Raw genomic sequence first — 26,899 nt, 5'->3', positions numbered from 1 at the left:
AGATCAGATGCAGCACAAGAAAACACAATAAGATAAAGTACATAATAATACAAACATTTGTAATAAAAAACCCACAATAAGTATAAATATGTGAATAGCTAATAGATAAAGTTACGCGGGACACAGGAGTGTCTGTATAGAAGGTGACCCAAAGGCAATGATAAAGTAGTGGTGGTTGGGAGTTTGGAAGGGTGGGTTAGTGGGTGAGGGTGTGGAGGGGTGGGTCAGTGGGTGGGGGGTGTGGAGGGGTGGGTGTGTTGAGGAGTGGGTTAGCGGGTGGAGGTGTTGATCAGCCTTACCGCCTCGGGAAAATAACTGTTTTGAGTCTGGTGGTCCTAGCGTGGATGCTTCAAAGCAGGAGGCTTTGATGGGAGTGGGACAAACAGTCTGTGAGCTGGGTGGGTGGGATTCTTCATGATGTTGTTGGCCCTTTTCCACTACCTTTCTGTGGATATGACCTAGCAACGGGTATGTTGGTGCTGGTGATGTGTTGGGCAGATTAGATTACCCATTGGAAAGACTGCCTCTCTGCTGCTGTGCACTTTCCATACCGTGCTGTGGTGCAGATTGTTCGGAAGCTCTCTGCTGCATACCTGTAGAATGTCGGGAGTACTGATGTTATTTGCCTGGCACCAGGCCTTAAGCTCTTCCACCTCCTCTCTGCAGGCTGTCTCAACATTGTCGACGACGAGCCCCACCACTGACGTGTCTTCGGCGAACTTGTCGACATAATTACTCATGTGACACTCAAAATGCTGCTCCTCAGAATGATTACTCAGGTATTTGGCCACGCAGTCACGTATGAGCAGAGTGTCCAGTATTGGGCTCAGCATGGGGGAAGGGGGCACCCATGTTGAGGACGATGGGAGAGGGAACTGTGATTGTGAGTCTGAATGGACAACGACCTGACCCATGAGCATTACCTCAATATTTCCTGGCTCCCTTTTTGCACTACTTATTTATTTTAGTTTTTATATATGTATATGTCTTACTGTAATTTAGTTTTTTTAAAAATGCATTGCACTGTACTGCTGCCACAAACCAACAAATCCCACAACATATGTCAGTGATATTGAACCAGATTCTGATTCTGAATGAAGTGAAATTTCTACATGTGCAAAATGGCCAAATAACCTCACAGCTAACAAAATAAATACTTCTTCATCTGTTGAAATGAACCCATATAATTCAAAGCAAAGAAAAATAACTGCAGGGGGTGGAAGTGGATCCCATGTGTCGTGCATACTATAAGAGTTTCCATCTCCACATTTAATTTGTGGACACAATGGGAATTCAATGTTTTGGAAGTTTAAACTTTGTTTTACCAAAAAAGGCAAATTAGTGTTTCCAGCATCATGGATTCCTTTTGGAAACAATACAATCCAGTCACTGTCACATTGTTGCTGGTATCAGTGGGCAAAGCAGCTGTGCTTTGTGTCCACAAAAAGATATTTTTCTTCATTGGGATGATTCATGGTGTGTGAAGCCACCCACCTTCAGAGTTCAGTAGGAAAACAAACCGGTCCCTCCCATGTTACAAATGGCCTGATGACTGAATGATTTAATTTACAATTCCTTTAATTAGACCTGGCTAGGAAATACTCTTTTTGAAAAATATATTAAACTTCAGCCTACTGAATGTTTTGCCTGACCTGCCTTCAACTAACTGCAGGAGTTATTTGTAACTTGAGAATTGTGTAGCGTACTCTAAACCATGTAACCTGTCTTGAACCTCTTGGAATTAATGAACGAATGTTCAAAGTTCAAAGTAAATTTATTATCAAAGTACACATAAGTCACCATATACCACCCTGAGACTCATTTTCTTGCAGGCATTTACAGTAGAACAAAGAAGTACAATAGAATTAATGAAAAGCTACACACATTTCAAAAAGAATGTGGGTGCACTTCTACAAGATTAATGCTTCATTGCTTCCCTGTTCTTCTTTGAAGTTATCAGCCAAGCTTTAGCATAATTAAAATCAATCTCCAACCTTTGGTACAGCCAAAGAACAAGTTAATCCTGTTCATATTAAAAGTTGCTTTAGCAGCGAATTTAAAATCAGTTCACAAAATGAAACAATTGGATTTGAAAGACTCAGCTTTCACTAAATGGTTTTGCTGTTGCCACTAACTTCCTCACTACTGTCACCCACTGAGAATATTCCATGGAATTAAGCTGCTCCAAATATAAATGCATCAAATTTTATCACTGAGTCAAAATCAAAGACAAAATAAATTTGTTATCAAAGCACATATATTTTGCCATATATTACTGTGAAATTCATTTTCTTGCAGCCACATAAAGAAATACAACAGAATTTATGGAAAAACTATGCATAAATAAACTGATAAACAACAAATGTGCAATAGAAGACAAAGTGTGCAAACAAGAAAGAAGTTAACAAATAATACTGAGAACACGTGTTGTAAAGTCCTTGAAAGACAGTCTATAGTTTCTGGAACTAGTTTAGTGTTGAGGTGAGTGAAGTTATCCACACTGGTTCAGGAGCCTGATGGTTGGAGGGTAATAACTGTTCCTGAACCCGGTGGTGTGGGAACTAAAGCTCCTGTACCTCCTGCCCGATGGCAGCAGTGCGAAGAGAGCGTGACCTGGATGGTGGGCGTCCTTGGTAATGGACGCTGCTTTCTCGTGGCAGTGCTCCTTGCAGATGTGCTCAATGGTGAGGAGGGATTTTCCTGTGTTAGACTTGGCTGTGTTCACCAATTTTTGTAGACTTTCCCATTCCTGGGCAATCTCCCTCCTTTATGCCACTTTGTCACCAGTGGAGTCTCTCAGCAGGGTCTGACTTAAAAGATGTATCTCTGTGAAATAATCATGAGATGTGGAAACCATAGAAAGGGTGCAGAGGAGATTTACAAGGATGTTACAAGGATGTTACCTGGATTGGAGAGCATGCCCTATGAGAATAGGTTGAGTGAACTCGGCCTTTTCTCCTTGGAGCGACGGAAGATGAGAGGTGACCTTATAGAGGTGTACAAGATGATGAGAGGCATTGATCATGTGGATAGTCAGAGGCTTTTCCCCAGGGCTGAAATGGCTAGCATGAGAGGGCATAGTTTTAAGGTGCTTGGAAGTGGGTACAGAGGAGATGTCAGGGTTAAGTTTTTTATGCAGAGAGTGGTGAGTGCGTGGAATGGGCTGCCGGCAACAGTGGTGGAGGCGGATATGATAGGATCTTTTAAGAGACTCCTGGATTGCTACATGGAGCTTAGAAAAATAGAGGGCTATGGGTAAAACCTAGGTAATTCTAAGGTAAGGACATGTTCAGCACAGCTTTGTGGGCCGAAGGGCCTATATTGTGCTGTAGGTTTTCTATGTTTCTATGTTTCTACGTTTCCTCTTCAAGCTCATGCTTCTTCTGGCCATCTTGATAAATTAGTCTCTTTCAAAGCTCCAGAGTTTGTTAAATTAATGCTAATGATGAGCTGTTTGCAAAAAGAATGCACATCAGGCAAATACCAGTTGAGTCACATTAGTCAGTTCAGTTTTGAAATATTTTTTAATGTCAAAGGCTGTAAGAAACAGTGCTAGTTGTTAACCAACCCCTCCTCCCTCTAACCACACCCTTTACTCAATTTACTTTTATGACTGTGAGACTAAGCACAGCTCCAATGTCATATTTAAGTTTGCTGATGACACCACTGTTGTTGGCTGAATTAAAGGAACCTGTGAGGATAACTTCACTCACCCCCAAGCCTGAACTGATTCCACAACCTATGGACTAGCTCTATAGAACTCATGCTCTCAGTTTTATTTATATACTTTTCAACATTGGTTATTTGTCAGTCGATGCTTGTGTGTAGTTTTCCATTGATTTTACTATATTTCCCTGTTCTACTGTGAATAGCTGGAGGAAAATGAATCTCAAAATAGTATATGGAGCTTTATAGGTACTTTGTCAAAAATGTACTTTGAACATTGAATTTTAAGACATATGGTGCATTTCACTGATTGTGTGAAATGATCGTGTGATAAATAAATAGATTTGAATCAGAACCTGGTGTGGGTAAGTCCTGTTTGAGATTGCCTCATCAACATTAATGCTTTCTGAAAAAGAACGGAACGAGTTATATTGGCCAACCTATTCTGGACCTGTCTTATTCATTCACTGATGACTGGTCACAAGGTCTGGGCCAATACTGTAAACTAGAAAGAATGAGTGGGTGTGGTCATTAGTGGAGAAGTAATCTGGAAATAACACAAGGGCAGGCCAAACTCTCACTGAACAAAGTGAAACCTTCAGGTGGAACGGTTTCATCTGCAGTCCAGCCACGTTCTACGAGGGAGACCGATAGGGAAACTAAAGCCAGAGCATTACGTTCCATCTGCTGAAAAAGTAGGGACAGAGGAATCTGGGAATATAGATCCATAATTCCTTGAAGTTGGTATCACAGGTCATAAAGAGAGCTTTTGGCAAATTGGCTTTCATAAACCAAAACATTTTGTACAGGTGTTGGGATGTTATGTTGAAGTTGTATAAAACATTAGTGAGGCATAATTTGGAATATTGTGTGCAGTTCTGCAAAGATATCAATAAGTTTGAAATAGTGTAGAGGAAATTTACAAGGGTGTTGCCAGGTCATGAGGACCTGGGTTATAGAGAAGGGTTGAATAGGTTCGGACTTCATTCCCCGGAAGTGTAGGTGAATCGGGGGGGGGGGGAGGTGGCAGTTGATAGAGGTATACAAAATTATGAAGGGTATAGATAAGGTAAATGCAAGCAGACTTTTCCCATTGAGGTTGGGTGAGTCTAGAACCAGAGGTCATGGGTTAAGGGTGAAAGGTGAAATGTTTAAGGGGAACATGAGGGGGAGCTTTCTCGACTCAAAGGGTGTGAAAGTACGGAAGGTGTGGATGTGTGTTCAGTTTCAACATTTGAACAGGTACATGATGGAAGGGGTATGGAGGGAGTTCAGCATGGACTAGAACGGCTGGAGGATCTTCTTCTGTGCTGTAATAGCCTATGACTCTATCCCTGGCTGATCAACAAGATAGAGGGCAAAATAGAGAGAGAAAGAAACAAGCAGAGTTCCCTCCCCTTTCTCTATCTTTCTGTCTCTATCTCTGGAGACAGCTTATCTACTGATGTCTATTATAAACCCACGGGCTCTCACGGCTACCTGACTACATCTCTTCCCACCCTGTTATTTATAAAAAGGCCACTCCCTACTCTCAACTCCTCTGTCTCCGCCACATCTGGTCTCAGGATGAGGCTTTTCATTCCAGAACGAAGGACACGTCCTCCTTATTCAAAGAAAGGGGCTTCCCTTCCTCCACTATCACTGCTGCTCTCAACCACATCTCTTCCATTTTGCGCATGTCAGCCCTCACCTCATCCTCCCTCCACCCTACTAGGGATAGGGTTCCTCTTCTCCTCACCTACCAACCTGCCTGCCTCTGTGTCCAGCACATAATTCTTCACAACTTCTGCCATCTCCAATGGGATCCACCACCAAGCACCTTTCCCTCTCCCCCTCACTTTCTGCTTTCCACATGGATTTCTCCCTATGTAACTCCCTTGTCCATTCATCCTTCCCCTCTGATCTCCCTTCTGCATTTATCCTTGCAAGCAGAACATGTGCTACACCTGCCCCTACACCTTCTCCCTCACTACCATTCAGGGCCCCAAATAGTCCTTCACCTGTGAGCCTGTTAGGGTCATCTACTGTACTAAGTCCTCCCAGTGTGATCTCCTGTATTACAGTGAGACCCATCGCAGATTGGGAGACCGCTTCGCTGAGCACCTACACTCCGTCCACCAGAACAACGGGATCTCCCAGTGGCCACCCATTCTAATTCCACCTCCCATTCCCATTCCGACATATCCATCCATTGCCCCCTCTCGTGCCAAAATGAGGCCAAACTTGGGTTGGAGGAGCAACACCTTATATTCCGTCTGGGTAGCCTCCAACCTGATGGCACGAACATCGATTTCTTGAACTTCTGGTAATGCCCCACCTCCCCCTCAACACTCGCCGTCTCCTTTTCTGTCCTTCATACCTTATCTCCTTATCAGTCTGTTACCTCTCTCTGTTGCTCCTCCTCTTTTCTTTCTTCCATGGCCTTCTGCCCTCTGCTATCAGATTCCCCCCTCTCCAGCCCTGTATCTCTTTCACCAATTAACTTCCCAGCTCTTTACTTCACCCTTCCCCCACCCCAGTTTCACCTTTCACCTGGTGCGCCTCCGCTTTTTACTCTCCTCATCTTTTCTCCCCCAGTCCTGATGAAACATCGACTGTGTGCTCTTTTCCATCGACGCTGCCTGACCTGCTGAATTCCTTCAGCAATCTGTGTGTGTTTCGCATGGATTCCCAGCATCTGCAGATTTACTTTTGTTAGTGACATAGAGATAGGTGCCAGTTTAATAACTGATAGCACAGGGGTGAAGTAAACCAGGAATTCAGACGGAGAGAGAGTACAAGACACTACAGGCAGCAAACACTGAAGGCAGTGCAAAGATAATCCATAGGCATGGGAACACTGAAAGAAACGGAAAGAGGGGGGTAGGACTGTAAACATTGGATTATTACAATGATTCCAATCCAATCGACATGCCTGAGAAAGTTGGTTTATTTAGCAATTAGTAACGAGGAGATAACAGTTTGTCCTTGTAAAGTAAACATAGTTCTTATAACCCCACTGTTAGTGGAGAGCTTTGTCAATATAAATGTAAGAGCTATCAACAGCCCTTATTGCCTCAGTTGACAAGCAAAATCCACTCAATTGATCCAAGAAACAAATAGATCGTTAGAAACTGGTATTCTCACATTCTTCTGCCACTTTGGATCCTGGCAACAGCAAATGCTAGAGTTCATTCTCTGTTGTTTTTTAAATGGCCCTTGGCACCACTTGCAATACCAGTCCAAAGGTGAGGTAGTCATCGTCAGTGTGAAAACTTCCTTCTGACAGACACAGAATCAAACAACTTCCTGTCACATGGCAACTCACAAAGGCTCAGCAGCTTTAAAAGAGCTGTTTAGCACATTAACCATTACCATGCCAGTCGACTTCTCTAACAATGTTGGTTGTACTTAGAGTTCCAATAAGCCAAGTAAAGTGTTTAATATTATTCTGAGCCAATTACAAACTTGTTGTTTACTGTATCACACTACAGGGAAGAACAAAAGAAAGGACGGCAGTGCCTCTACTTCCTTAGGAACTTACAAATATTTGGCATGACGTCTAAAACTTTGACAAGCTTCCGTAGATGTATGGTGAAGAGTATATTGACTGGTTACAGGACAGACTGGTCTGGAAACACCAATGCCCTTGAATTGAAAATCCTGCAAAAAGCAGTGGATACCGGCCCAGTTCACCATGGGTAAAGCTCTCCCCACCACTGAGCACATCTACACAGAGCATTGTCGCAGGAAAGCAGCATGCGTCATCAGGGACCCTCACCACCCAGCACATGATATCTCTTGTCATTGCTGCCCTCAGGAACAAGATACAGGAGCCTCAGGACTTACACAGCCAGGTTCAGGAACAGTTATCACCCCCTCAGCTATCAGGCTCTTGAACCAAAGGGGATAATTTAACTTGCCCCATCACTGAAATGTTCCCACACCTATTGTCTGCTTGAAAGTGAATCCATAGGTTGTGTAAGCTGTTCAGTGTTGGGGTGGGTGAAGTTATCCACTCTGGTTCAGGAGCCTGATGGTTGAGGGGTAATAACTGTTCCAGAACCTGCTGGTGTGAGTCCTGAGGCTCCTGTACCTTCTTCCTGATGGTAACAGCGACAAGAGAACATGACCTGGGTGGTGAGGGTCCCTGATGATGCATGCTGCTTTCCTGCGACAAGGCTCCACGTAGATGTGCTCATTTCTGGAGGTGGACATTACCTAAGGTGGACTGGACAGTATCCACTATTTTTGTATTCTTTTCCGTTCAAGGGCATTGGTGTTTCCATATGCGACTGTGATGTAGTCAGTCTGTATACTCCCCACCATGCAACTATAGAAGCTTGCCGAACTTTTGGATGACATGTTACATCGTCACAACCCTCTAAGTAAGTAGATGTGCTGCCATGCCTTCTTCCTTTTTGTTTTTAGCGTGTGCCTGTGTGCGTGCGGGTCTGTGCGTGTGCGTCTGCGTGTGCATGTGTGCGTCCATGATGATGTCTTTTTCATGGCTTTTTACAAGGCGCGGAGTGAGAGCGAGAGAGAGACTGTGTGGCGCCCCACTCCTCACACAGACATCTTCACATTACTTTTCCCTTTTATTTTACGAGGTCGAGTTGCGATCTCGACACTCAACCCGGCACGGATGGGAAGCGTACTCGGGAGCGGACCCGGCTGGTTTCGAACCCGGGAACCCCCGCTCCCGGGTCCGGCGCCGATGTCGTTGTGCCACCAGCCAGCCCAGCAGTGCCTTCTTTGTAATGGCTCAACAATTGCTGCTGCTGCCCGTGAGGGGTTTGCACGCTCTCTCCGGGACCATGTGACCTTCCTCTAGACGCTTCGCTTTCCTCCCCATTCCAAAATGTCGTACAGCTAAGAATCAGTGAGTTGTGGGCATGTGATGTTGGCACCAGACATGTCCAGCACAAATGTCGCTGATTTGATTTGATGCAAAACGATGCATTTCACTTTTTCACTGGAATGACACAAATAAAGCTCATCTTGACCTTAACTGAGTACCCTACACCCCTACACCAGTCTGTACCAAGGAAGATAATGTTGCCGGAGTCTCCGCAAAGGAATGCATGGATGAGATTCCATCTAGCCTGAACAGCTCTATTTCCATCTTTAATATCTCTATTTTTCCCTTTCAGGGTTTTCTTTTGAAGACCCTGACCTGGAGTTACACGCTGACTTTGGTTCTTTGCAGGAATGGGACCTACTCTCAAGGTTTCATAACTGGCCATTGTTCGGCAGCAAGGGCTTGGCCTGAGAGTTCAGCTCGTCTTTGGAGGCCTAGGATCGTGAGGCTCTGGAGACGGGCAGGTTGAAGGTCAGTGTCACGGCAGGAAAGCGGTGTGTTGTTGGGGCAGTCAGAAGATCTCTGGCTGTCTGCCCAGAGACTCAAGATCTTTGGGCACAGAGCTCGAAAAAGGCGACGTAACGGACTTTTTAACATTATAAACCAGAGAGTTGTTTGTTATGCCTCCCCGCTCGCTGTGAAATGGAGACATCTCTTTCTCCCTTATTAGACAATAGACAATAGACAATAGATGCAGGAGTAGGCCATTCGGCCCTTCGAGCCAGCACCGCCATTCACTGTGATCATGGCTGATCATCCACTATCAGTATCCAGTTCCTGCCTTATCCCCATAACCTTTGATTCCACTATCTTTAAGAGCTCTATCCATCTCTTTCTTGAAAGCATCCAGAGACTTGGCCTCCACAGCCTTCTGGGGCAGAGCATTCCACATATCCACCACTCTCTGGGTGAAAAAGTTTTTCCTCAACTCCGTTCTAAATGGCCTACCCCTAATTCTTAAACTGTGGCCTCTGGTTCTGGACTCATTCATCAGCGGGGACATGCTTCCTGCCTGCAGCGTGTCCAATCCCTTAATAATCTTATATGTTTCAATAAGATCCCCTCTCAGCCTTCTAAATTCCAGAGTATACAAGCCCATTAGGGAGAGAGAGAGAGCCTGTGGTATGTTGAATACTGGGTGAACAAGTGGTCTTTGGAGTGCTGCAAGTCTGTGGCTTTGCCGTTGCTTTGCTGCACGCTTGAGTGTTCGGTGGTGGTGCCGATGCTTTTGTTTGCCAGTAGGGGGAGGGGGATCGTTGCTTACTGCTGCTGCTTATGTGTGGGAGGGGGGAGCTGAGGTGGCACTTTGGGGCTCTGACATTTAACTATCATTCATACTTTGGGGCACTCCTCTGTTTTTTGTGGATGGTTGTGAAGAAAAAGCATTACAGAATGTATATTGTATACATTCCTCTGACATTAAATGTACCTTTGAAAACTTTGAAATGAGTGTTGGAGTGTTTGCTAATGACACCGAATCAAAAGAACCTGTGTGAATAACTTCACTCACCCCAACCCTGAACTGATTCCACAACCTATGGATTAGCTCTATAGAACTCATGTTCTCAGTTTTATTTATATACTTTTTTTTATTTGTACAGCTTGCCTTCTTTTTAACATTGGTTATTTGTCAGTCGATGCTTGAGTGTAGTTTTCCATTGATTTTACTATATTTCCCTGTTCTACTGTGAATAGCTGGAGGAAAATGAATCTCAAAATAGTATATGGAGCTTTATAGGTACTTTGTCCAAAATGTACTTTGAACATTGAATTTTAAGACATATGGTGCATTTCACTGATTGTGTGAAATGATCGTGTGATAAATAAATAGATTTGAATCAGAACCTGGTGTGGGTAAGTCCTGTTTGAGATTGCCTCATCAACATTAATGCTTTCTGAACAAAGAACGGAACGAGTTATATTGGCCAACCTGTTCTGGACCTGTCTTACTCATTCACTGATGACTGGTCACAAGGTCTGGGCCAATACTGTAAACTAGAAAGAATGAGTGGGTGTGGTCATTAGTGGAGAAGTAATCTGGAAATAACACAAGGGCAGGCCAAACTCTCACTGAACAAAGTGAAACCTTCAGGTGGAACGGTTTCATCTGCAGTCCAGCCACGTTCTACGAGGGAGACCGATAGGGAAACTAAAGCCAGAGCATTACGTTCCGTCTGCTGAAAAAGTAGGGACAGAGGAATCTGGGAATATAGATCCATAATTCCTTGAAGGTGGTATCACAGGTCATAAAGAGAGCTTTTGGCAAATTGGCTTTCATAAACCAAAACATTTTGTACAGGTAACACACACAAAATGCTGGTGAACGCAGCAGGCCAGGCAGCATCTCTAGGAAGAGGCACAGTCGACGTTTCAGGCCGAGACCCTTCGTCAGGACTAACTGAAAGAAGAGATAGTAAGAGATTTGAAAGTGGGAGGGGGAGGAGGAGATCCAAAATGATAGGAGAAGACAGGAGGGAGAGGGATGGAGCCAAGAGCTGGAAAGTTGATTGGCAAAAGGGATACGAGAGGATCATGGGACAGGAGGCCTAGGGAGAAAGAAAGGGGCAGGGGAGCACCAGAGGAAGATATAGTGAGAAGGACAGAGGGAGAAAAAAAGATAGAGAAAGAAAGGGGAAAAATAAAAAAATAATAAATAAATAAGGGATGGGGTAAGAAGGGGAGGAGGGGCATTAACGGAAGTTAGAGATATCAATATTCATGCCATCAGGTTGGAGGCTACCCAGACGGAATATAAGGTGTTGTTCCTCCAACCTGAGTGTGGCTTCATCTTTACAGTAGAGGAGGCCATGGATAGACATATCAGAATGGGAATGGGACGTGGAATTAAAATGTGTGGCCACTGGGAGATCCTGATTTCTCTGGCGAATAGAGCGTAGTTAGTCCTGACGAAGGGTCTCAGCCTCCTCTACTATCAAGATGAAGCCACACTCAGGTTGGAGGAACAACACCTTATATTCTGTCTGGGTAGCCTCCAACCTGATGGCATGAACATTGACTTCACTAACTTCTGTTAATGCCCCTCCTCCCCTTCTTACCCATCCCTTATTTATTTATTTATTTATCCCTTTATTTCTCTTTCTTTTTTCTCCTTCTGTCCCTCTCACTATAACTCCTTGCCTGCTCACCATCTTCCTCTGGTGCTCCCCTCCCCCTTTCTTTCTCCCTAGGCCTCCTGTCCCATGATCCTCTCCCTTCTCCAGCCTCGTATCCCTTTTACCAATCACCTGTCCAGCTCTTGGCTCTATCCCTCCCCCTCCTGTCGTCTCCTATCATTTCGAATCTCCCCCTCCCCCTTCCCCTCTCAAATCTCTTACTATCTCTTCTTTCAGTTAGTCCTGACGAAGTGTCTCAGCCTGAAACATCGACTGTACCTCTTCCTATAGATGCTGCCTGGCCTGCTGTGTTCACCAGCATTTTGTGTGTGTTGCTGTATATCCCATCTGGACCAGGTGATTTATCTGTCTATGCATCTAGTGTTTCTTCTACATTTCAAAGGTTTCAAAGGTTTCAAAGGCACACTTAATGTCAGAGACTTGTTACATACATCTGTTATGGTGCATTCTCCAGTTACCTTATAAGGTAACCGTAGCCTTCATCCAGGAGTAGATGTCATCAGGTTGTTCCCAACCTTCACTGAGTGTTTTGACCCCTAACCACGACACTCTCCAGGTGGTGGGCAGGCAGTGGTGGCCCACTTGCTCCTGGCTTCCAGCTTCCCTCCTCTCGCCTACTCCAAATCCAACAAGAGGCTCATTCTGCCTCTTCCCCCATCCTACGAGCTGCTTGTCTTTTGCTCCTTTCATCCAGGCCCAGAGCTGACAACAACCACCATGCTGATTTGGCTGGGAAACCTCTTGCAGCCGATCTCCACAGGGAACAACCATGCCTGCCATCCCTTGTCTTTACACTCCTGCACTAAGAGCTGGTACTTCAAGGCCTTTCTCTGGTGGGCCCCTTCCCATCCCTCCTCCCATGGCACAGTCAGCTCAACCAGAATTATTTTCCTGTCTTCCGTTGACCACAGTACAATGTCCGGGCGTAGGGCTGTGTGCACCACATCCGGGAACTGCAGCCCCCTTCCCACATCGACCCTCATCTCCCAGGACCAAAGTGCCTGTTTCTGCGCTGTAGTGTTCTAAGACTCTATGACTTCTAAGACTGAAGGAAGGGATTAGAAGAGGTCTTGGCCATAATCCTCCATACATCCATAGATTTGGGATGGTGCCTAGCAACCAGGAAATGACGCATGTTACTTCTTTGATCAAGAGATGTGTGCAAGGAAATATTCATTCAGTTAACCTCGGTGAGCAAGTTCTAGATATAATAATCAAAGTGATAATTAGCAATCATGAAGACAAGTGTCAATTTGTTTTTCTGCAGCTGAGGTATGACTGGCAGCGATTCAACTGAAGAGAGTTAGAGATGCACCTGAAAGGTTGATTATTATCACAGATAACAGGCATGAATAAATAAACAAACAAACAGTACAAAGGAGGGCTAACGAGCTAATAACTGGCCGCTCAGAAATCTCACGGTGGGTGGTGGCTCCTGTACATCTCCCCCAATGGGAGAGGGCACATCACGGGTGGTAAATGTCCATAAAGACGGATGCCACGTTCCTGACTCATTGCCTTTTGAAGATATCCTTGATGGTGTGGAGAGTAGTGCCTCCAATGTCTGAGTCACAACCCTCTGCAGCATCTTTCAATCCTGCACTTGGGAGCCTTCAGAGCAGGTGGGGATGCAACCAGTCAGAAAGTTCTCCGCTGTCAATCTGTAGGACGTGCCAAACCCCCCCAGACTCTCAACGAATTCCACTTAACGACTGCCGGTACACATTTGCCCATGAAAATGTTACATGCAAAATAAAGCATTAAGAGTAAACATCAACGTTTTGGTTTATATTACGAACATCCTTGTTAGATTGTCCAGTCATCTTAAGAGAATCGGCAAAACTACCAAAATACCTGTTAAAACTTAGTACAGTGGTGAAGGACTTAATCCTATTCACTGGACAAGAAACTCTGTTATTAGTACTGTATTGCGTAGACAGACAAAACAGGAAAAAACTGTTCCAACCTGTCTGGTCACACAGTGAACAATGAACAGTATTATTTAAATATAATAGGTGTGCTTCAAATTCCATTGAGCAAAGCTGGCAGGACTGGAATGTGTGGAACTGCTGTCATTTGACCTTGAATTTGCAACAGAGATTTGTGCAAGAGCAATATCCTTCCAAAATGTTTACTTATTTTGCCACAGGCATTTTTTCACATGAAACTCACCTTTGTTATATAACTATGCCATTAGTCAGAGATGCGTGAGGTTTCCCTTGCCCTGCAGGAGTTTTCAGACTCGCTAGCTCCCTCTTTGACAGAGGCACAGCGGTGAGTACACTCACTGGTTGGATCACAGCCTGGTATGGAAACACCAATGTCCCAAGAATGGCAAAGTCTACAGACAGTGTGGGATGCAACGTAGACAATGACTGGCAAAGCTCTCCCTACCATTGAATGTATTTACAAGGAGCAGTACCACAAGAAAGTAGCATCTATCATCAAGGGCCCCCACCGGCCAGGTCATGCTCTCTTCTCACTACAGCCATTGGGCAGGAGGTACAGGAGCCTGTGTCCCAAAGCACCAAGTTCAGGAACAGTTATTACCCTTCAACTATCAGGCTCCTGAACCAACCAGAACTGGCGTGGATAACATCACTCACCTCAACACTGAGAAGACTGCACAACCTCTGGGCTCACTTTCAAGGATTCTACAACTCATGTTCACAGTATTATTCATTTTTTATTTGTACTATTTGTCTTATTTTGAACACTGGTTGCTTGTCAGTCTTTATTTATGTATAGCTTTTCATAAATTCTATTATATTTATTTATTTTCTTGTAAATAGCGACAAGAAAATTAATCTCATTGTTAGTATATGGTGACATATACGTTCATCCTTTGAAATTAATTTTTCTTTGACTTTGACTTTTAAATGAATACGTCACCAGTGACATTTGAGCAAAATGAATTCTGCAATTATACTGGAGGGGTGCAGGAAAGACTCTTGATTATGTTACTAGGGGCAGAAGGGGTGGGAATGCAGGAAAGACTCACAACAAGGTTACCAGGGATTGGAGGGGCGGGGTGCAGGAAATACCCACAATGACGTTACCAGGGACTGCGGGGTTGGGGTGCAGGAAATACCCACAATGACGTTACCAGGGACTGGAGGGGTGTTGGGAGCAGGAAATACCCACATTGACAATACCAGGGACTGGGGGGTTGGGGTGCAGGAAATACCCACAATGACATTACCATGGACTGGGGGAGTGCAGGAAATACCCATAATGACATTACCAGGGACTAGAGGGGGGTTGGGGTGCAGGAAATATCCACAATGACACTACCAGGGACTAGAGGGGGGTTGGGGTGCAGGAAATACCTACAATGACGTTACCAGGGACTGCGGGGTTGGGGTGCAGGAAATACCCACAATGACACTAGCAGGGACTGGAGGGGGGTTGAGGTGCAGAAAATACCTACAATGACGTTACCAGGGACTGCGGGGTTGGGGTGTAGGAAATACCCACAATGACAGTACCAGGGACTGGAGCTGGGTTGGGGTGCAGGAAATACCCACATTGACGTTACCAGGGAATGCACGGTTTGCGTGCAGGAAAGACCCACAATCACGTTACCAGGGACTGCGGAGTTGGGATGCAGGAAATACCCACAATGACATTACCAGGGACTGCAGGGGTACAGGAAATACCCACAATGACATTACCAGGGACTGGAGGGGTGCAGGAAAACCCACAATAATGTTACCAGGGACTGGAGGGTTGGGATGCAGAAAATACCCACAATAAAGTTACCAAGGACTGGGGGGGTGCTGGGTTGCAGGAAATACCTACAATGACACTACCAGGGACTGGAGAGGGTTGCAAGAAATACCCACAATGATGTTACCAGGGACTGGGGGGGTGCAGGAAATACCCACAATGACATTACTAGAGACTGGGGGGGGGGGGGGTTGGGTTGCAGGAAAGACCCACTATGACCTTACCAGGGACTGGAGCGGGGGCAGGAAATACCCACAATGACTTTACCAGCGACTGGAGCTGGGTTGGGGTGCAGGAAATACCCACAGTGACGTTACCAGGGACTGGAGGGGTGTTGGGGTGCAGGAAATACCCACAATAACGTTACCAAGGACTAAGGGGGTGTTGGGGTGCAGGAAATACCCACAATGACGTTACCAGGGACTGGAGGGCGGTTGGTGTGCAGGAAATACCCACAATGACATTACCAGGGACCGCAGAGTTAGGATGCAGGAAATACCCACAGTGACACTATCAGGGACTGGAGGTGGTGCAGGAAAGACCCACAATGACATTACCACAGACTGGGGGAGTGCAGGAAATACCCACAATGATATTACCAGGGACTAGAGGGGGGTTGGGGTGCAGGAAATATCCACAATGATACTACCAGGGACTAGAGGGGGGTTGGGGTGCAGGAAATACCCACAATGATATTACCAGGGACTGCGGGGTTGGGGTGCAGGAAAGACCCACAATGATGTTACCAGGGTCTGGGGGTGGGGGTGTTGTGCAGGAAAGACTCATGACAATGTTGCCAGGGACTGGAGGAGTTGTGTTATAAGGAGAAAGTGGATAGGCTGGATTTTTCCTCTGGAACATTGGAGGCAGAAGAGGAACCTTATTGAGATTTGTAAAATCATGAGGGGTGTAGGTCAGTTGTACGGTCAGTGTATTTTTCTCAGGGTAAGGGGAGAGTAACAATTAGAGGCAATAGGTTTAAGATGAGGGGTGGATGATTTAAGGAGGTCTGGAGGAGAAAGTAATTCACACTGTGTAGTGGGGACATGGAACAGGTTACCAGAACAAGTAGGTGAGGCGACACTTCATCTGTGAGCTGTCTGGGGTCCGATGCTCCCGATGTGGCCTTCTATATATTGGCGAGACCCAACGCAGACTGGGAGACCGCTTTGCTGAACACCTACGCTCTGTCCGCCAGAGAAATCAGGATCTCCCAGTGGCCACACATTTCAATTCCACATCCCATTCCCATTCTGACATGTCTATCCACGGCCTCCTCTACTGTAAAGATGAAGCCACACTCAGGTTGGAGGAACAACACCTTATATTCCGTCTGGGTAGCCTCCAACCTGATGGCATGAACATCGACTTCTCTAACTTCCGCTAATGCCCCACCTCCCCCTCGTACCCCATCTGTTATTTATTTATATACACAGATTCTTCCCCTCACTCTCCTTTTTCTCCCTCTGTCCCTCTCACTATACCCCTTGCCCATCCTCTGGGTTCCCCCCTCCCACTTTTCCTTCTCCCTGGGCCTCCTGTCCCATGATCCTCTCATATCCCTTTTGCCAATCACCCGTCCAGCTCTTGGCTCCATCCCTCTCCCTCCTGTCTTCTCCTATCATTTTGGATCTCCCCCTCCCCCTCACACTTTCAAATCTCTTACTAACTCTTCCTTCAGTTAGTCCTGACGAAGGGTCTCGGCCTGAAACTTCGACTGTACCTCTTCCTAGAGATGCTGCCTGGCCTGCTGCGTTCACCAGCAACTTTGATGTGTGTTGCTTGAATTTCCAGCTTCAGCAGAATTCCTCGTGTTTGTGACAGTTATAATGTTTGAGAGACATTTAGACAAGTACATGGACAGAGGATGTTCAGAGGGATTACGGGCAAATGCATGCCAATGGGACAAACTCAGATGGCCATCTTGATTGGCCTGATAAGTTGGGCTAAACTGGAATTTGATTGTAAACAAAGTGGGAGAGCAGAAACCTCATTGGGTGATGACTAACCAATCAGGAGGGACAGACTTCATCATCATCATCATCATCAGGTGCCATTCCCAGTTTGAGCTTTGACTGCCATGGCCCACACACTCCTGTTTCGGGTGAAGTGGATCAATTCATTGGTATTTATTTCCAGTTCTCTGGCTGCTGTCTCCATCATCATATGTCTTTCTTCCCTTCAATCCTCCTCTTGCTTTCTTCCCTTCAATATTTCCCATAATTACCGTGCATTCTAACTCCTCTTTCCTAATCACATTTTCATGTTACGTTGCCTTTTCATGATCTCATACATTGTTTCTCTTTTTGTGCTTGCTCTGTTCATAATATCCTTGTTAGGTATTCATTTCGTCCATGATATTCTTTGCATCCTCCCCAAAAACCACATCTCTGCTGCTTCAGTTCATTTCCTCATGTTACTAGATGTTGTCCAACATTCTGAACCATATAACATAACTAGATAAACGTAACATTTCAGTGCTCTGAGGCGGGTTGTATGCCTAGTTTAGTATTGGTCGGTATACTCTTTATTCTCATAAAGGTGTCTTTTGCCATCCCTATTCTTCTTTTGATGTCCAAGTCGCACCTGCCATCTGATGTCACCCAGCTTCCTAAGTAGCAAAAGTTCTGTACTTGTTTTATGTCTTCCCCATTTATTCTCAGCCTGCAGATAGGATTCTCCTTCTTTTTGGATATCACCATACATTGTCTTTTTGCAGTTGATAGGTAGACCCATTTTTGCACTTTCTTCAACAACTATATCAATTAAGTTTTGTAGTTCTTCCTCTGTCTTGCAATTAACACAGTGTCATCTGCATATCTGAAATTATTGATGTTTTCACCACCAACTTTGATTCCCAGGATGTCTCTTATTTTTTTGTAATATTGTTCCACTGTACACATTAAATAAATCAGGGGAGAAAACACACCCTTGTCTAATGCCTCTCTTGATTTTCGTAAACTGACTCACTTCTCCATCTATTCTTACAGCGGAGTTATTAGGCGGAGGTCTTTCGCATCTAGATCTAGAGTTTCCTGTAATATTTCGAATAACTTATTGTGCTTCACTTTATCAAATTCTTTTGTGTAGTCAATAAAACAAACAAACAAATCTTCTTGCACTCGAATTTCTGATAGTATCCTTAACATCAATATCATGTTTCTTGTACCTTTGTCTTTCACAAAACCACTTTGTTCTTTACCTATTTCAGCTTATATCTTACTTTTAGCTCTTGTCATCAAAATTCTTCAAAGTATCTTGGTGATATGACTCATTAAACTGATGGTCCTATGTAATTCACATTCTATTGCTCCAGGTGTCTTAGGAAGAGTGATAAATACTGATTTTTTCATCTCTTCTGGTATTATTCCAATCTCATAAATGTCATTGATTAAATCAGTAAGTTTTTCAATTCCATAATCTTCAAGGGTGATAATTAGTTCTATTACTAATTCATCAGGACCTGCTGCCTTTCCTTTCTTCATCTTATTTATTGCATTACGAACTTCAGATTAGATTTTAAAATACTTGGACCTTCAATGTTCTTCTTAATTTCTGGTTTTCTGCCTCGATCATCTTCAAACAATTCCTGAATATACTCATGCAAACACGAGGAATTCTGCAGATGCTGGAAATTCAAGCAACACACATCAAAGGTGCTGGTGAACGCAGCAGGCCAAGCAGCATCTCTAGGAAGAGGTACAGTCGACGTTTCGGGCCGAGACCCTTCGTCAGGACTAACTGAAGGAAGAGCTGGTAAGAGCTTTGAAAGTGGGAGGGGGAGGGGGAGATCCAAAATGATAGGAGAAGACTGGAGGGGGAGGAAGGAGCCAAGAGCTGGACAAGTGATTGGCAAAAGGAATATGAGAGGATCATGGGACAGGAGGCCCAGGGAGAAGGAAAATGGGGGGGGGGAACCCAGAGGATGGGCAAGGGGTATAGTGAGAGGGACAGAGGGAGAAAAAGGAGAGAGAAAGAATGTGTGTATATAAATAAATAACGGATGGGGTATGAGGGGGAGGTGGGGCATTAGCGGAAGTTTGAGAAGTCAATGTTCATGCCATCAGGTTGGAGGCTACCCAGATGGAATATAAGGTGTTGTTCCTCCAACCTGAGTGTGGCTTCATCTTTACAGTAGAGGAGGCCGTGGATAGACATATCAGAAAGGGAATGGGATGTGGAATTAAAATGTGTGGCCACTGTAAGATCCTGCTTTCTCTGGCGGACAGAGCGTAGGTGTTCAGCAAAATGATCTCCTAGTCTGCTTCAGGTCTTGCCAATATATAGAAGGCCACATCAGGAGCACCAGACGCAGTATATCACCCCAGCCGACTCACAGGTGAAGTGTCGTCTCAACTGGAAGGACTGTCTGGGGTCCTGAATGGTGGTAAGGGATGAAGTGTAAGGGCATGTGTAGCACTTGTTCCGCTTACAAGGATAAGTGCCAGGAGGGAGATCAGTGGGGAGGGATGTCGGGGGGTAACGAATGGACAAGGGAGTCACGTAGGGAGCGATCCCTGCGGAAGGCACTCAGTCTGTCAGTTCATAATCTCATCTTTTTCCATGATAATGGTACCATCCTTTGCTTTCAAACATCCACCTGAGGAACAGGGTTTTTTTTTTGCCAGTGATGTTCTTGATTTGTTGATGTAACCTTTTTGGATCAGTAATAGGGATTCTTTCTAATTGCTCACATTCCTGGTTTAACCATTCTTCTTTGGCTTTTTGACATAAGCTTTTAACTTTTTTATCTAAGGACTTATATTCTATACTTGGTGTGTGGCCAAGTGGTTAAGGCGTTTGTCTAGTGATTTGAAGGTTGCTAGTTCGAGCCTTGGCTGAGGCATCGTATGTGTCCTTGAGCAAGGCACTTAACCACACATTGCCCTGTGACGACACAGGTGCCAAGCTGTATGGGTCCTAATGCCCTTCCCTTGGACAACATCGGTGGCGTGGAGAGGGGAGACTTGCAGCATGGGCAAATGCCGGTCTTCCATACAACCTTGCCCAGGCCTGTGCCCTGGAAACCTTCCAAGGCGCAAATCCATGGTCTCATGAGACTAATGGATGCCTATATATATATATTCTATAGGATTTGCTTTCTTCCGTCTCCTTTCTTCCATTAGATTTTTGATTTCATCTGTCATCCATTTATTCTTTGTGCTTTTTTCTTTTTTAGGAATCACTGACTTTGCTGATTCTACCAAGGCATCCTTCAGAGAGTTAAATTTCATTTCTACATGATTGCTATCATCTTTAACAGATTCTATTTCTAGACTTTGAAATCAATTCCTTACTTCAATTGTAAATTTTTGTCTTAAGTTTTCTTCTTTAATTAATTGCGAGTAGTCAAGGGATTAATAGTCCAGTTAGTCCTGATGAAGGGTCTCGGCCTGAAACGTTGACTGTACCTCTTCCTAGAGATGCTGCCTGGCCTGCTGCATTCACCAGCAACTTTGATGTGTGTTGCTTGAATTTCCAGCATCTGCAGAATTCCTGTTGTTTAGTCAAGGAATTGTTCAGGTTTTTGCTTCTTTAGTTTTTTAATTTTTACTTTTACATGACATATTACTGTGTTGTGGTCACTATTACAGTCTGCACCTGGATATGTTTTGCATTGAGTCACTGAGTTTCTAAATCTTTGGTTTATAGTAATAAAATCAATTTGATTTATGGTGTTATCACCTGGACAGACTACAGGAGTCTAAATACCACAAGACTAGACATACCAAGGCATCATCTCTGAGATGAAGATGGCAAAGTTTGTCATCGAAACTTTGGTTATAATTAATGCCTGTACCCGGCTGGAAGCCCAAGAAGAGCTTTTTCCACAATGTGCTGTGGTATCCTACAGCTGCAAATGCTGGCTCCATTGTCGTTGTTGTAGAAACCTACTTTATCTTCTTTAAACAAAAATGATTCAATTGCTTTGCATGTCCATTGTATTTACTTGCTTATGATAATGAGAATAAGGCTTTTCAACCTATTGTAAAGCAGCATCCATCATCAAGGACCACCCACCATTCTTGCTATGTTCTCTTCTCAATGCTGTCATCAGGAAGGAGGTACAGGAGCCTTAGGTCCCACACCAGCAGGTTCAAGGACAGTTATTACCCTTCAACCATCAGGTTCCTGGCCCAGCTGTGAATAACTTCACTTACCTCAATATTGAACTGATTCCACAACCTATGGATACACTTTCAAGAACTCTACCATCCATGTTCTCAATATTTTTTTTATTTGCATGATTTGTCTTCTTTTGCACATCAGTCTTTCTTTATGTGTGGTTTTTCATAAATTCTATTGCATTTCTTTGATGATTAATTTTATTCTGACTCTGACAATGCACTTCACTGTAGTCACAATCAATATATGCAGACTTCAATATCAACTCAACTTCCAACAGTATGATACCATCCTTTCCATCCCCTTCTCATGTGCCCAACACACCCTTTGCTCCCACCTACATGTACGTGAAGGGGGTTCCCTTCTTCCCAACCAGCACAATATCAAAGTGTGGGAGAAACCAGGAACCATTCTTTGAAGAAAGTGGACCTCAAGTGTAATGGAATGGAAAGCCTCATCCTAAGAACAGATTCGATGGAGACAGAGGAATTGGAAAAGGGGTAGTATTTTTATAAGTGATAGCCTGGGAAGTAGTATAGTCAGGATTGCTGTGACAAGCAGATTTCTTCTTCTGTTCTGGGATGCTTTCTAGGCTCTGGACTTACAAGGCTTAACCGATATTAAAAGCCTGCAGAGATAAACATGGCCTTGATTTCCTTTCATGACAGATTAATTCTGAGAAATCTCGCAGGGCTGCAAGAAGAGCATCAACAAATTCAAAAGTTCGTTCTTCAAAGAAATGCTAAATGTTCCATGATACAAACTTTAACAGCAACATACACTCAGTGGCCACATTATTAGACACATCCTGTACCCTGTAAAATGGCCACTGACTGTCTTCTGCTGCTGTAGCCCATCCACTTCAAGGTTCAACGTGTTGTACAATTGGAGATGCTCTTCTGCACACCACTATTGTAATGTTTGGTTACTTGAGTTACCATCACCTTCCTGTTAAGTTGAACTGGTCTGGACATTCTCCTCTGACTTCTCTCGTTAATAAGGCATTCTTGCCCACAGGACTGATCGTCACTGGACGTTCTTTGCTTTTTACACCATTCTCTGTAAACTCTCGACTCTTGTGCATGGAAATTCCAGGAGACCAGCAGTTTCTGAGATACTCAAACCATCCTATCTGGCACCAACAATCGTTGCATGGTCAAAGTCACTCAGATCACATTTCTTCCTCATTTTGATGTTTGGTCTGAACAACTGAAACTCTTGACATGTCTGTATGTTTTAATACATTGAGTTACTGCCACATGATTGGCTGATTTGCATTATTGAGCAGGTGCACAGATGTACCTAATAAATTAGCCACTGAGTGTATGTCTTAGGAATCATACTAACACAATGCTCATCTGAGTGTTAGATCTTCACCATAACAGACATCCCCCCCCCGGCAAAAACTCATTTCAGGGAGGTAGCACCACCACCCCCGCCCCCCGCAACCCTGTATCCCCCCCCTCCCCCCCCCCGGTCGACCTCCAAGGGTGTATGTATACAGGACATTTGATTATGAAAGAACACAACAATTTATTTGATCACATATTGAAACTATTTACACACACACACACACACACACACACACACACACACACACACACACATATATATTCCTTGTTGAGTATTTTGTTTGCAGTCTCAGTGCTAAATGCTAAATGCTAATGCAAATAGCTTTTCTATTTCTTTTGCAAACTTTTCTTGTACTGTGATGTGGCTTGCTTGGCAGATTTGAGCATTTTGCCTGAAGTCTCAATCTCTTAGCAGACTGTGTCAATGAATTTGTTAATTTTGCAAGACAGCAGATTCACAAGAGTCACAATTATACTATCTTATCATGGAGTCGTTTTTTTATTCTACTACAACTTTAAGCATGTCTACAGGGAGCTTGGCCTCATCACGTAGGACATCAATAGAGTAGCTCCTTAGCAGCCAGCCGGCTAGTTTAAATAACGTTAGCTATGCTAATGAACGAATGACACCTGTTAAACTCACCTCAACATGTCTTTCACAGTCTCAACCCACCATGGGCAATAGAACAGTCACTGTTGCAAACAGTGCAGTGAGCAACACTGTCATTATTTTTGACCCCTATTAGGCAGGGGTACACTTTAGTGTAGTCTGGGGTGAAGTACGTTTTATATTTTCTTTTTTTGGAACATAGAAACATAGAAACATAGAAAATAGGTGCAGGAGTAGGCCATTCGGCCCTTCGAGCCTGCACCGCCATTTATTATGATCATGGCTGATCATCCAACTCAGAACCCTGCACCAGCCTTCCCTCCATACCCCCTGACCCCCGTAGCCACAAGGGCCATATCTAACTCCCTCTTAAATATAGCCAATGAACTGGCCTCAACTGTTTCCTGTGGCAGAGAATTCCACAGATTCACCACTCTCTGTGTGAAGAAGTTTTTCCTAATCTCAGTCCTAAAAGGCTTCCCCTCTATCCTCAAACTGTGACCCCTCGTTCTGGACTTCCCCAACATCGGGAACAATCTTCCTGCATCTAGCCTGTCCAATCCCTTTAGGATCTTATACGTTTCAATCAGATCCCCCCTCAATCTTCTAAATTCCAACGAGTACAAACCCAGTTCATCCATTCTTTCTTCATATGAAAGTCCTGCCATCCCAGGAATCAATCTGGTGAACCTTCTCTGTATTCCCTCTATGGCAAGGATGTCTTTCCTCAGATTAGGGGACCAAAACTGCACACAATACTCCAGGTGCGGTCTCACCAAGGCCTTGTACAACTGCAGTAGTACCTCCCTGCTCCTGTACTCAAATCCTCTCACTATAGATGCCAGCATACCATTCGCCTTTTTCACCGCCTGCTGTACCTGCATGCCCACTTTCAATGACTGGTGTATAATGACACCCAGGTCACGTTGCACCTCCCCTTTTCCTAATTGGCCACCATTCAGATAATAATCTGTTTTCCTATTTTTGCCACCAAAGTGGATAACTTCACATTTATCCACATTAAATTGCATCTGCCATGAATTTGCCCACTCACCCAACCTATCCAAGTCACCCTGCATCCTCTTAGCATCCTCCTCACAGCTAACACTGCCACCCAGCTTCGTGTCATCCGCAAACTTGGAGATGCTGCATTTAATTCCCTCATCCAAGTCATTAATATATATCGTAAACAACTGGGGTCCCAGCACTGAGCCTTGCGGTACCCCACTAGTCACCGCCTGCCATTCTGAAAAGGTCCCGTTTATTCCCACTCTTTGCTTCCTGTCTGCTAACCAACTCTCCACCCACACCAATCCCTAACCCCCAATACCATGTGCTTTAAGTTTGCACACTAATCTCCTGTGTGGGACCTTGTCAAAAGCCTTCTGAAAATCCAAATATACCACATCCACTGGTTCTCCCCTATCCACTTTACTAGTTACATCCTCAAAAAATTCTATGAGATTCGTCAGACATGATTTTCCTTTCACAAAACCATGCTGACTTTGTCCGATCATTTTACCACTTTCCAAATGTGCTGTTATCACATCCTTGATAACTGACTCCAGCATTTTCCCCACCACCGACGTTAGGCTAACCGGTCTATAATTCCCCGGTTTCTCTCTCCCTCCTTTTTTAAAAAGGGGAGTTACATTAGCCACCCTCCAATCCTCAGGAACTAGTCCAGAATCTGACGAGTTTTGAAAAATTATCACTAATGCATCCACTATTTCTTGGGCTACTTCCTTAAGCACCCTGGGATGCAGACCATCTGGCCCTGGGGATTTATCTGCCTTCAATCCCTTCAATTTACCTAACACCACTTCCCTACTAACATGTATTTCGCTCAGTTCCTCCATCTCACTGGACCCTCTGTCCCCTACTATTTCTGGAAGATTATTTATGTCCTCCTTAGTGAAGACAGAACCAAAGTAATTATTCAATTGGTCTGCCATGTCCTTGCTCCCCATAATCAATTCACCTGTTTCTGCCTGCAGGGGACCTACATTTGTCTTTACCAGTCTTTTCCTTTTTACATATCTATAAAAGCTTTTACAGTCAGTTTTTACGTTCCCTGCCAGTTTTCTCTCATAATCTTTTTTCCCCTTCCTAATTAAGCCCTTTGTCCTCCTCTGCTGAACTCTGAATTTCTCCCAGTCCTCAGGTGAGCCACTTTCTCTGGCTAATTTGTATGCTTCTTCTTTGGAATTGATACTATCCCTAATTTCTCTTGTCAGCCACGGGTGCACTACCTTCCTTGATTTATTCTTTTGCCAAACAGGGATGAACATTTGTTGCAGTTCATCCATGCAACCTTTAAATGCTTGCCATTGCATATCCACCGTCAATCCTTTAAGTGTCATTTGCCAGTCTCTTAGCTAATTCATGTCTCATACCTTCAAAGTTTCCCCTCTTTAAGTTCAGAACCTTTGTTTCTGAATTAACTATGTCACTCTCATCTTAATGAAGAATTCCACCATATTATGGTCACTCTTACCCAAGGGGCCTCTCACGACAAGATTGCTAATTAACCCTTCCTCATTGCTCAAAACCCAGTCTAGAATAGCCTGCTCTCTAGTCGGCTCCTCGACATGTTGGTTCAAAAAACCATCCCGCACACATTCCAAGAAATCCTTTTCCTCAGCACCTTTACCAATTTGGTTCACCCAATCTACATGTAGATTGAAGTCACCCATTATAACTGCTGTTCCTTTATTGCACACATTTCTAATTTCCTGTTTAATACCATCTCCGACCTCACTACTACTGTTAGGAGGCCTGTACACAACTCCCACCAGCGTCTTCTGCCCCTTAGTATTACGCAGCTCTACCCATATTGATTCCACATCCTCCCGGCTTATGTCCTTCCTTTCTATTGCATTGATCTTTTCTTTAACCAGCAACGCCACCCCACCTCCCCTTCCTTCATGTCTATCCCTCTGCCATGGCACCGCAGGACACTAAACTGAACTGATGGGCAATGAAAGAGAGAGAGAGGTCAACTGTAAAGCCTGCCCACAGAGAAAACTGATAGGTCTACTTAGCACAAAGAGAGACCAATGAGGATGCTCTCTCTGTCACTCGCTCTCTCTGTCTGTCTGTCTGTCTGTCTGTCTGTCTCTGTCTCCCCCTCTTGCTCGCTTGCTCTCAAAAAAATCGATTTCCGGGATATTGTGTATAATTTGCAGGCGTCAGGGAGCCGCTATCAATATGCGGGAGACTCCCGGAACTTCCGGGAGAGGTGGGATGTCTGCCATAAGGTCTCAAACTTTACACAGAACACAGCTAGATATATTGCCAAAATACTAAAGACCAGTCAAGGAATTCAGATTCAAAACTGCCAATCAGTTTTAAAGCATAATCCACCAATGATGGAAGTGAATTGAGAACAGGCTACCAATCAGAAAAGTGTGGCGCAGGACCAATCACATTTCTCCGAACA

The sequence above is a fragment of the Mobula birostris genome, chromosome 8 (assembly GCF_030028105.1).
Source record: "Mobula birostris isolate sMobBir1 chromosome 8, sMobBir1.hap1, whole genome shotgun sequence".
In the NCBI taxonomy this organism is placed as follows: Eukaryota; Metazoa; Chordata; class Chondrichthyes; order Myliobatiformes; family Myliobatidae; genus Mobula; species Mobula birostris.
The sequence above is the reverse complement of the archived record's forward strand: the minus strand, read 5'-3'. Positions refer to the sequence as shown.